The following is a 10,917-nucleotide window of genomic DNA, read 5'->3' as shown; positions in this document are numbered from 1 at the left end:
TTACTTGTGTTATGACTCGTGAAGATATCTTCCCACTTCAGTGTAGTTCCAGTCTTATTAAATGATTACTTGTCAAATATATGATGCTTGGGTATTCAAACAACCTTGATTTTCTATTTATTGGCTTAGATCGTGGTTATTCATGCAAGAAAAGTTGGTGGGTAGGCTTTAGGAACTAAATTGACTTTAAGTAAATATAGGTGAGAAAGAAAGTTTTCCCCTCAAACCAAGGATCCGTAAGGATACCGAACCTTCAATTGTTAATTAATTAATAACTAGTAATAATAATAATATGTTAAATCAAGGATCCAACTAGTCATGGTCCTCCCATGCTGGCATTTCAATCACAATCATTATCACAATAATCAGAGGTAATACTAGGGTGTTACAAATCTCTCCCCCTTAAAGGAACATCATCCTCAGTGTTCTAAGAAATAGAGGACATTTAACAAAAATGAGCTATGAAATTACAGTGTTTTTAGCAAGGACATCTCTAGCCCTAACATTTGTTGTGGTTAAGGCTCCTTCAAGAAACATGTTCAACACACCCAAAATATCTTTGATTCCATTGAGTATGCTCATGACCTTTTAAAATCATTTTTTTTCAGTTTTATCTTCATCGCAGTCACACACCTTCCAAGTTTAGGCATCCCCTTCTCTGCTTCCCACTACTTAATGTTATCTATCCCTTAGAAAGTCTTACTCACATAGGTAAAGTATTCGTAGCGAAGACATTTCTTAGTCTTGCTTTAATAACATAGTCATAGTAGTAATGGCATCTTATTATAGAAATTAGTTCACATCACAGGTTTCTAACACCATTTTAATGGCTCAGTTCTTGAGGTCTTCCTGTCCATTAAGTTGTTGTTGTGCATTCTGAAATTATTACGATGACACTTGTTTACTTGTAGCCAACCTCATATATTGAAGTTGGCCAGTTCCGTAGTTCACCTACATCAAGAAAGCATAATTTTTATGAGATTAATCATAAAAAAATTAAAACATGTTAAATTATAACTTAAGCAAAAAATTATTTAAACTGACACTTGATACTTATCTCTTTGGCTTCCTATTTTCTTCTACACTGAGTGTCTTATCAGTCGAATCAATAACTTAGTGTTGTATATGCACCATAGTCTTAAACCAACGTCTTCTTCAAACTAGCTCATTGAGTAGTTTCACCACCAAGGGAAGCACTCAATGGTGGATATACTGCTCCACGTAGTCTAAATAGTCCTTCCCCTCTTTACTCGCCTCCCAACAAGTTTGCGCACTAACATCCAGGTAGTCTTTTATCAACAAGAATCTATTTATCTTCCTCTAATATCATCACACCTCCAAGGCATAGGAAACCTCTCTTCTCTAGGAAACCTACTTGTCCTCCAATATCATCACACATCCATTAAGGAAGGTGTCATTATCTGGAAACTATATGTGGTTAGATAGCACTTTCACTACGGTAATAGCCAAACTATATGTGAATCATGATTTAACCAAGGAATCCAGTTAGTAGTTAGTATATTTGTTGATACTACAATCAACATTTCATGGTTTTAAACATAATATAAATATGGGCCACATAAATTTCATAATCACATGATCATAGTGACAATTAACAACAAGAATTCTCACTTTCTCAATGGATCCCTCACATGACAGGGGATCTCATTGGGTAACCTCGTTATTATCCCAAACATGTCATTCACATATTCATCATATTTTTATGACTATTATGCAATCATCGTTTAAAAATAATGATTCCCGACAATAACTTATCAAAAATAAATGGCATCACATACATTCATTTCATCACTAACATGTTTCATTAAATATAGCACAATTGAAATGTTAATCTTAGAAAACCACCCATTATCCATACATAGCATGCATTAATCTTAAAACAAATACTTCAAAATTAAGTCAAAGGAATTTTTCATCCAAATCCTTCTCTTTTACCCTTTTTACCTTGTTGCCATTACCAGTGCTTTCCGTTGACATTTCTATTGTTGCAACATTCAACAACTCATTTAACTCAGTGTGTCCTCATCCATGTTGTTCATATTCTATCAATTTGGGGCCATTATTATTTTTCATTCATGCTCACCACAATTCTCCGAAGTGTAAACATGATATAAATGTTAGCAATGGGTTATTCCTACCCACTCTCCCAATGGTGTTCCATAAAATCTTGGAACCCATTAAGTAACTTTACTATATTACCCATACATGGCACTTACAACTATACTTCCATGCCATCCACACAGTCATATATATATATATATATATATATATATATATCTTACCATTATGATGTTTCTCAACCAATGACCTTTCGAAAAAAAAGGTATCGATATACCTTCATTGCATTTTCTCTCACTCATAAAATATAGAGTGCATATACCAACCATGCACAAATTCGATTAAGAAAACTCCCTTCTCATGCCATTCCCATAACTTTTACATTGTTGCCCATTTTGCGAGGTCCATATTAGCTGTTATATTATCTTCTTTTGTCTCCTTGCTGCCATTTATTTTACACACAAGTTTTAACTGAGGTCTTGCACTTTTGGTGGCTTTTACTTTAGCCCTTCTTCAAAGCTCATTTTTATTTTCTTTCCACACCCAACAAACCATCCAAGACCAAAACTTAAAAAGCAAGAAGAAATAAGGAATGGAGAACAATGAAAAGATCATGACAACAATACTTAATACAACACAAGGTAGCATGGCCATGCTCAAAATCAAAAATCAAAACAACAAACATGAAGAAAACAATAAAGATATGAAGTCAACAATACCAAAAAATATATGTAAAAAATCCCCATCACTCATTAGCCCACAAAAACTAAGTTCCTTGGGTTCTAGTGTTCAATATATTCATATATGCACAAAATTTTAGTCATAATCCTTTCCAAGGCTCCTAGTAGGCTCAAAATTTCAACACTCCCTTAAATATTTGAAGGAGGAACTTTTCAGCATTTTAGAGAGGTTCAGGGAATGCCTCCAGATTTGTATTCCTCTTCGAGTCACTTATTTTAGTGTTGCTGGTTGGTGGTTCATATGAACGGATTTGGAATTAACCTTTATCCCTTTTTTGGTGGTTAGGGAAGTTTGTTCTCAAATGTTCCCCTCCATGGTTCCAACATGAAACTAGTTTTCTTTCCTCTATAGCCTTTCGAGGTATATTTCTAGACTTGCCAACATGACATTCTTATAAATCCTAAGAGGTTGACACATATTGTAGAAGTCCTTGATTGTATGAAAAATTCTACAGTAGCCACGAGGGCTTCACTTGGGGAGCAATAATATATTAAGTGTGTTCATATTGGGGGATATATATTGAGGAAAAAATGACATAATATATTGATCATATAATAGGGGGTAAAGGGTTTTAATATGTTTTGTATAACAAAACGGGGCTCAAATTTATTGAAAAAATAGAAAGGGGTATAAAAATGTTACTGAAAAAATGGATATCTGCAATATATAGTGAAAGTAGGGGTTTTTTTAATTGAGAAGGTGTATTGGGTTCATGTTGGTAAGGGGTTAAATAAATTAATTTTTAGAGGTATTTTCCAATATAGTAGTCAAATTAAGGGTAGTGTTTAGTATGCCACGAACACACGTCCTATGTCAGAGGTTCATTGAGTGAAGCCCTCATGGTAGTATAATTGTATTCAGCCTTACATACTCTTCTTATCTTCAAATGATCCTTTTATTCTATTCCTTGCAACTCTTCAGCTCACCCTTCAACCTCCTAATGATATATATCATATCGGGGGAATTTTTCCTTTCCTACTCATGATGGACTTGGTCCATGCTATGTTGTAACTCATGAATATCCATCCTTTTACTTTTCTTTCTACAATTGTGTCTTCTTATGGGTTGTCACACACACACGCAATTGTTAGTTTTATTAGAATAAATAAATTAACTTGTTACTTGTTGATGCCAATAATATGCATATTGATCTGAGCCATGCTAATTTGTTATTGTTCACACATCTAGAAATTACGTCAATCACACACACACACACATAATTATGTATATGTTCATACTAATTAGTCGCTTTCAAATCAACATTTTACAAAATTTAGCGACCATAACATTTGTAGGTTTAAAATCCAGTTAAAAACAAAATACCATATCAGAATCTTCCATTCCTATCATTTCACAATCCTGATATCAATACAAATTGTGCATACAACATACCATCTACAACCAACACCCAAATGCACACAACAAAAAATCACTAGGAAGCACCACACTATATTATAGAGTCACAAATTTTTAATCTCCAAACGTCAAGTGTAGCACAATTGGTTTTCATTTCATTTGTCCTATAGCCCATCCAGTCCAAGTGTTGAACCCAGATGCATTGATACCACTTTGTAACACACCCTCCCAACTCTTAAACTATTATCGGGAAATGAGAGGATTCCTACATCAAGCTAACTCGATCTTTAGGGTCTCGTTATGGAAATGGGGTCTCCAAACATCCTCCTTTGCAAAAGTTAACATAATTAGCTTTGGATAGAACCATCACATTAAGCTCATCAATATATTTCCAATGATATATTTTTATTGAAATTTGATGCCCATATAAAATGATATGGCTATGTGAAGTTCCACCATTTAATCCCTACCACATAGGTAATGTCCTTCTATGTGGCACCCATGTGGTGACATGTCACCTCTTGGCATCATTTCATCCTCAGTTCAACCCATGTGGCCCCTGTCACATCACTCAGCAAAATGGGCCCATAGGTTCCCCCCCTTAGTGTATTTATCAAGAAAACAAGTTATATCTAAAATCCAAAGATTCGGGCTCCTCTAAATAATTCATAGGTCTGAGGGTTTGGACCCCAAAAATATACTCTCTTGCGCGCACCTCCATGGCTGTTGGTAGGCCCAACTACTTAACGACCTATGCTAAGATGAGGTGCTTCTGACTCTTGCTATTGACAATGAAACGTGGTGGAACACCCTTCACCCATATTTGTGAGTGAAAGAGGCATTCACCTTCCTTTGGACCTTAAGGCTCACTTTGCTAGACCTTGGTGGTGGTAACAATGTCACTGGGTTATACATCAATGATATGTTTCCCCTTGTTTAGGTCTAGTTCAAAGTTGGAACTTGTGTCTACTCTAAGGCTTTTAGCTCAGCCACCAATGAATGCCTTGTGTGACATTCATTAGTGTTGTGAGAGGGGCTCTTATGGAACTCCCACCACTTTCATGTGTCTTTCTTCATCTTCCCATTACCATTCTTTGTTTGTAGCTTACGACATGGTCTACCCTAGCTCTATCCTTTGTTTTGTGATTTGGGGATGCCCTTGCCCTGCTTCTGTTGCAAAGGATTCACAGATCCAAAGTCTTGCTTCTTCTATTTATTTATTTTCTCAATTTTGATAGCATATCGATATGTTTCACCAAGTGAGGAGATGTCCAAGAACTCCATTTTCGTCTGGATGTATATATGAAAAAAATCACGATACTTGAGCATCATATGTCACTTAAAGTCTTTCACGCTTATTTTGGTGCGCAAGGTATGAAATATATTTGTGAACTTTGGCACTTCTTGGTCCCTTTCTTACCGTAGCATATTCCATCTCATGTATTGGTGTTGGTAGCTTCCAATACGGTAATATTGTTCCTTAACCTCATCCCTAAAAGAGTTCCAAGTGGGTATGACTGAAAACAATGCGGATTCCTCTGTGGCCCTTTGCTCATGGTAAGTTCTCCACCAATCCTTTACTTGGGGGTAGCCTTAAGGAGTGTAGAGGTAATACTTTTTCTATCAGAAAAATTATGAACCAAAAAATACTCTTCTAATAGATTTAACTATTTATCTATGAAATGCTTACGTAATCTTATCATGAAAATTTTACTAGGGTTTAAATCACCTTAAAATATTGACTTATAATTATCAAGAAATATTGGTACATACCTACATTGGTGAAACTATAAATTTAGTACTAATATAAATTTTGTTATTATTCCCAATTTACCTCCCCAAATTTTTAAATTTTGACAAGACATAGTCCTCTCCAATTAATTACCAATTTATGTATTCATCTCTCATCCCCAACATGTCCTCTCATATTTACTTGGGAGAAGACATGGTCCTCTCCAATTAATTACCAAATTATATATTCATACCTCATCCCCAAAATGTCCTCTCAGATTTACTTGGTAGAAGTCATGGTCCTCTCCAACTAATTACCAATTTATATTCATCTCTCATCCCCAAAATGTCCTCTCAAATTTACTTGGGAGAAGACATGATCCTCTCTAATTAATTACCAATTTATATATTCATATCTCATCTCCAAAATGTTTACTTGGGAGAAGACATGGTCCTGTCCAATTAATTACCCAATTTTATATTCATACCACATCCCCAAATGTCCTCTCATGTTTACTTGGGAGAAGAGAAGTCAAATGTAAGGATGAGGGAGTAGTTATGACATTAATGAGAGGTGGTTGAGGTGGAGAGGAGAAGGGGGAGCATAAAAGGGGAAGGATGAGGGAAGGAGTGGGGGATCCTTGGCTTGAGTTTGGTATTGGTTTGGTTGTGGTTTTGGAGGATTTATTTTGAGAGTAAGGTGGGGAAGAGAGAAGGGAGAGAAGGAGAGTATTGTTTATTTTGGACACACTATATTTGGTTAGACTTGGGCTCGGAGGGCTAGGGAACCTGTGGAGGTTTCATGGGCTAGGAATTACTTCCTAGTTGGCTGGGAGGTAAATCTAGTTGGTATTCAAGAAGAGCATCCCAGCCGGATGAGGAGCTCAGGGGCATCTCATCCATCCTATCGGAATAGGTATTACTCTATTTATAGACTACTCATGTAAGTGATTGAAATGAAATGCCCACTACTTAATTGTAGGAAATAAATTTTAATGGAAAAATATCATCAATTAAATGTTTAGTTAGAAATGAATTATTTCCCGTTTTATTGTATTTGAAATTAGAGAATTTAGTTCTGTTAGAGGACCCTAGGATGGAATCCTCACACGTGGTATCAGAGCCCAGATTCAAAACCTAGACCCAAAACCCACTAAACCCAAATTTTCGCTATAAGAGCTTGTAACCATCATAATTACTTGTAATCCTAATATATATATATATATATTGAATATGACATACAGAGGCCAAGCTATGTACAGTGTTGTGATAGATATTGCGGAGGGAGCTGTTGGACTGGCAATATTGTACCGATGCTAGCTTGTTTCCACCCTCTTCCAAATAATTGGTTTCGTATCAGCTGGAAAGGAAATTGGCATATAGATGCTTGCTTGGGTTGCTTGATGTTCCCCTTGGTGAACATGTTATCACAAATTAATCTGGATTTGCTGCCCTTTCCATCTCCCATTACAGCCTCCCACGGAGAGAAGTCAATAATGGATCAAGATCTAGTTGCCATGCTTCTTTATGCCATAGTTGTCTCAATTTGTGCACCTATATGGGAAGAGGTGATATTCCGGGGATTCATGTATAGACCATACCCTTCACTCTTTTACATGTCTATCCCTATCTTCAATTCCAAGCTCGATCTTCCTACATACCTCTGCTTCTGCTGGTAATCCATCTTTTCATGCTTTCCTAAGAGCATTAGTAACAAGCTTATATGTATAAGATCTTGGAACAGAGTCCCTAACAACCTTTTCTATCAATACCTTACTACCTTCTTCCAAGCAATCCTCTTTCACATAATGCATGACCAATTGGTGTATAAGAACTGCAAGTGGGAGATATGTTATTATCCTTCATCTTATTCAACATCTCCATAGCCTTATTTACTTCATTCACAGTGTTATAATATCTGATGAAGGAATTATAAGTAACCTTGTTAGGAGCACAATCATCCTGACGGATCTATCGGAAGATCTCCAAGGCCCTATCAATTTTGCAATTCTTACAAAGGCCATCAATCAAGCAATTGTAAGTAACAATGTCCGACATAAAACCATTGTAACACAAACAATCGATTTTCTTCCTGTAATCTCTTATTAACTGCCTTCTGAATACTTGTATGCATAATGTGTTTGCAATAATAGGTGATCATAATAGTTTAGGTGAAAACATCTGGAGGGCATCTAGAGCCCGAAATTTTCATCTTATAAAATAGAAATCTCGCTTTGCTGAAATTCCCCACCTTACTCTCACTTTCTTCATTCCTTCCTATTTTTTCACCTCGATCCACATGTCAAGATGTGGATACTCAAATGCAGTGGAAACGGTTTTACCTCAAATTCGCAGTGAATTCAATCAAAACAGCCAAAATATGACCACTCAAATGCATGGAACGACGGGTTTGCTATTCAATGCACAAACCTATATCGAACAGGAAAAATGTGAGTAACCCAGTGCCTTAGAGAATATAGTTTTAACTTCAGTTCAGGGACCAATTCAAACAAACCAGGTAATTAATTCGAGCAAGACCACAATTTAATGATGCATGCTTGAACGCAATTACAATGTGGTGACAAAGATGCTAATGATATTGTAGGTGATCGAATCTGGTTTGCAATGGAATTGTTTCATTCGATAAAAGCAAGCCAATGCCTCCTTCATTAGACCTTGTTCAACCAGGACTTTTATGACAAAGGTCAAAGTTTTTGTTCTTACAAGACCACTTTCTTTTCTTTCCATTTCATGGAGGAACCTCCATAATGTTTTCAGTAGGATTTCCCTCGCCAAAGTCCATGCCATCTCCTGGCAAGTAAGCTGAACATGCACAAACCCCTCTTGTTTTCCAGCCCATGAATAGAATCTCAATGTTTTACCCACACCCTATTTAACTGACAAAGGATTTCTAAGACCTCGGGATCCTCGTATAGATTGATCTTGCTGGGCCTCTTTCCAAAGGCATCTCTCTACAATGGGGAACCTTTGCTGGAATCCTTCTGCGTAATCTCTTTGAGAAACTTCTTTGAAGGGTTCTGAGTACTTCGCAGACAATATCATTGGTCAATGTTTTGAGGCCAAGCCCATCGAGACCCACTTCTATATCATCTGTCTGAATAATAATTTCCACGATTTTGGCAACATTGCATGAAAAGAATAACACATTCTAAAATGCGTCTATGCGAACATATTTGGGTAACATTTAGAGCTATTGAATTTTCCAATTCATGGCAAGTGGATATAGAAAATGTATGAAATGCAAAGAGAAGCAGTCACGTTTCTATGAACAAATTAGGAGGGGATGTGTTTATATATTTGGATCGTGGTAGGAGCGAATGATTCAATTTGAAAGAATACAGAGGCTGGGTGTGTGTTCTCAAAATCAAATGCCAGAACATTGTAATGGTTTACCTCGCCCTCAGACTTTTCTCCTGCTATAATGCGTCATTTTCTGTAGAGACATTGTAGAAGCTGGTAAAACCTTCTAACATCATGCTCAATTCCCAACTAATGCGCGAAACTATATGCCAATGAGATATAAACTCAGGGTTTTGCAACTTTCCTTCAGGGTTTTGCAGCTTTCCAGCTTTCCTGTAGTAGTAGAAACCCTTTTGAAGGAAGTTGATACTATCAGTGAAGTTGAACCCCTTCTGGAGAGCATTTCCAAGAAGGAAGACGATACATTGCCATCTGGGATTGAGCTTTGTGCAGACAGAGGACTGGTTGCAATTACCAAGTTGTTTGAAAGGTATGGATTTTCGAGATCCGATATTCATGATTTGATTCAGAAACATAAACCTTTACTAAAATGCTCCGAGTCTGAACTAGAAAAGACCCTAAAAACCCTCGAGGTTTATGGTCTAAGCAGAGAGACATTGCCACTCTTTTTGCATTCCTGCCCCTCTGTTTTGAATGTTGACTACTTGAATCAATGGCACCCTCTTTTTTTCTAGACTTCAGAAATACCCAAATAGAGAGGATATTATTGGGACGCTCTTAAATTATTGTGCAAATTTTGGACTGGAACCTGTTGGTCCACTAAACTATGAAGAAAATGTGAAATTTCTGTTGGATCATAGAATTGGATCCTCTTACATAGGCAGATGCTTGGAGAAGTGTCCCTTGTTATTCTTCTTGAATAAACACACTAATTTAGAAACAAAGGTTAAGGTTTTAAGGGATACAGGAGTTAAGAATGGGACCATATATCTTGTTTTGAGGAAGTACCTGAATTTCGTCACTTATAGAACAGAATCTTTGGCTTCGAAAATCGAGTATCTCAAGAGCATTGGTTTGATAGGAGAGGACATAGATCGAGTCTACTCCACATTTCCTGCATTATTGGCTCACAGCATCGAAGACAAGTTGAAACCATTGGTTACTGAGTTGGAGAGCTCGGGCTTCACTGGTCATCATCTTGTAAAAACAATTGTGCACAATCCTTATGTATTTTCGATGAAGGTGGGTGGGGAGCTGTCAAGGTGTGTTTCATTGTTGAATAACCTGAAATGTAGAAAACCCTTGCAAGAAAATATTTTGAGAGAGGGAATTATAACAGGAAGTAGACAGGGGAAAGCACGCCTTGAATATCTCATTAAACAAGGATTGTCACATAGGGAAGCCTTCAAGTTGTTAGAAAAGGAACCACACATTATTATGTATGAATTGCAGTCTATAAAAGAGAAGGTTAATTTTTTTATTAGTGACATGGGGTTCCCTGTTAGGAACCTAGTAGAAGTCCCTGATTATTTGGTTGTAAATTTTCATAAGCAGGTACTTCCTCGCTACAAGGTGATTGCCAATCTGAGGTCCAAAGGTGCTCTTGGTGTGGAAGTTACATTGAAAAACTATGATGAAACTTACACGTAGACAATTTTATACTAATATGTACGGCCCTATCCAGACTATGAAAAGATTTTTGGAAATTATGTCAAGGAAGAAGAAAAACAAAAAAGGAAGATAGCCTTAAACATATTGTCTTTCAGCATATTGGATGACTGTAATATT

The 10,917-nt window shown here is 36.6% G+C and overlaps 1 pseudogene; it reads right to left on the bottom strand.

The window, feature by feature from the left end:
- Positions 1–7,595: 7,595 nt before the first annotated feature.
- LOC149184397 (pentatricopeptide repeat-containing protein At1g77405-like) lies at positions 7,596–9,686 on the bottom strand (annotated as a pseudogene).
- Between the last annotated feature and the right edge of the window lie 1,231 nt (positions 9,687–10,917).

Source organism: Pinus tabuliformis, chromosome 3_2 (genome assembly GCF_031772625.1).
Source record: "Pinus tabuliformis cultivar Carrire ecotype Pingquan chromosome 3_2, CPIR1, whole genome shotgun sequence".
NCBI classification, from domain to species: Eukaryota; Viridiplantae; Streptophyta; class Pinopsida; order Pinales; family Pinaceae; genus Pinus; species Pinus tabuliformis.
The sequence above is the reverse complement of the archived record's forward strand: the minus strand, read 5'-3'. Positions and strand labels throughout refer to the sequence as shown.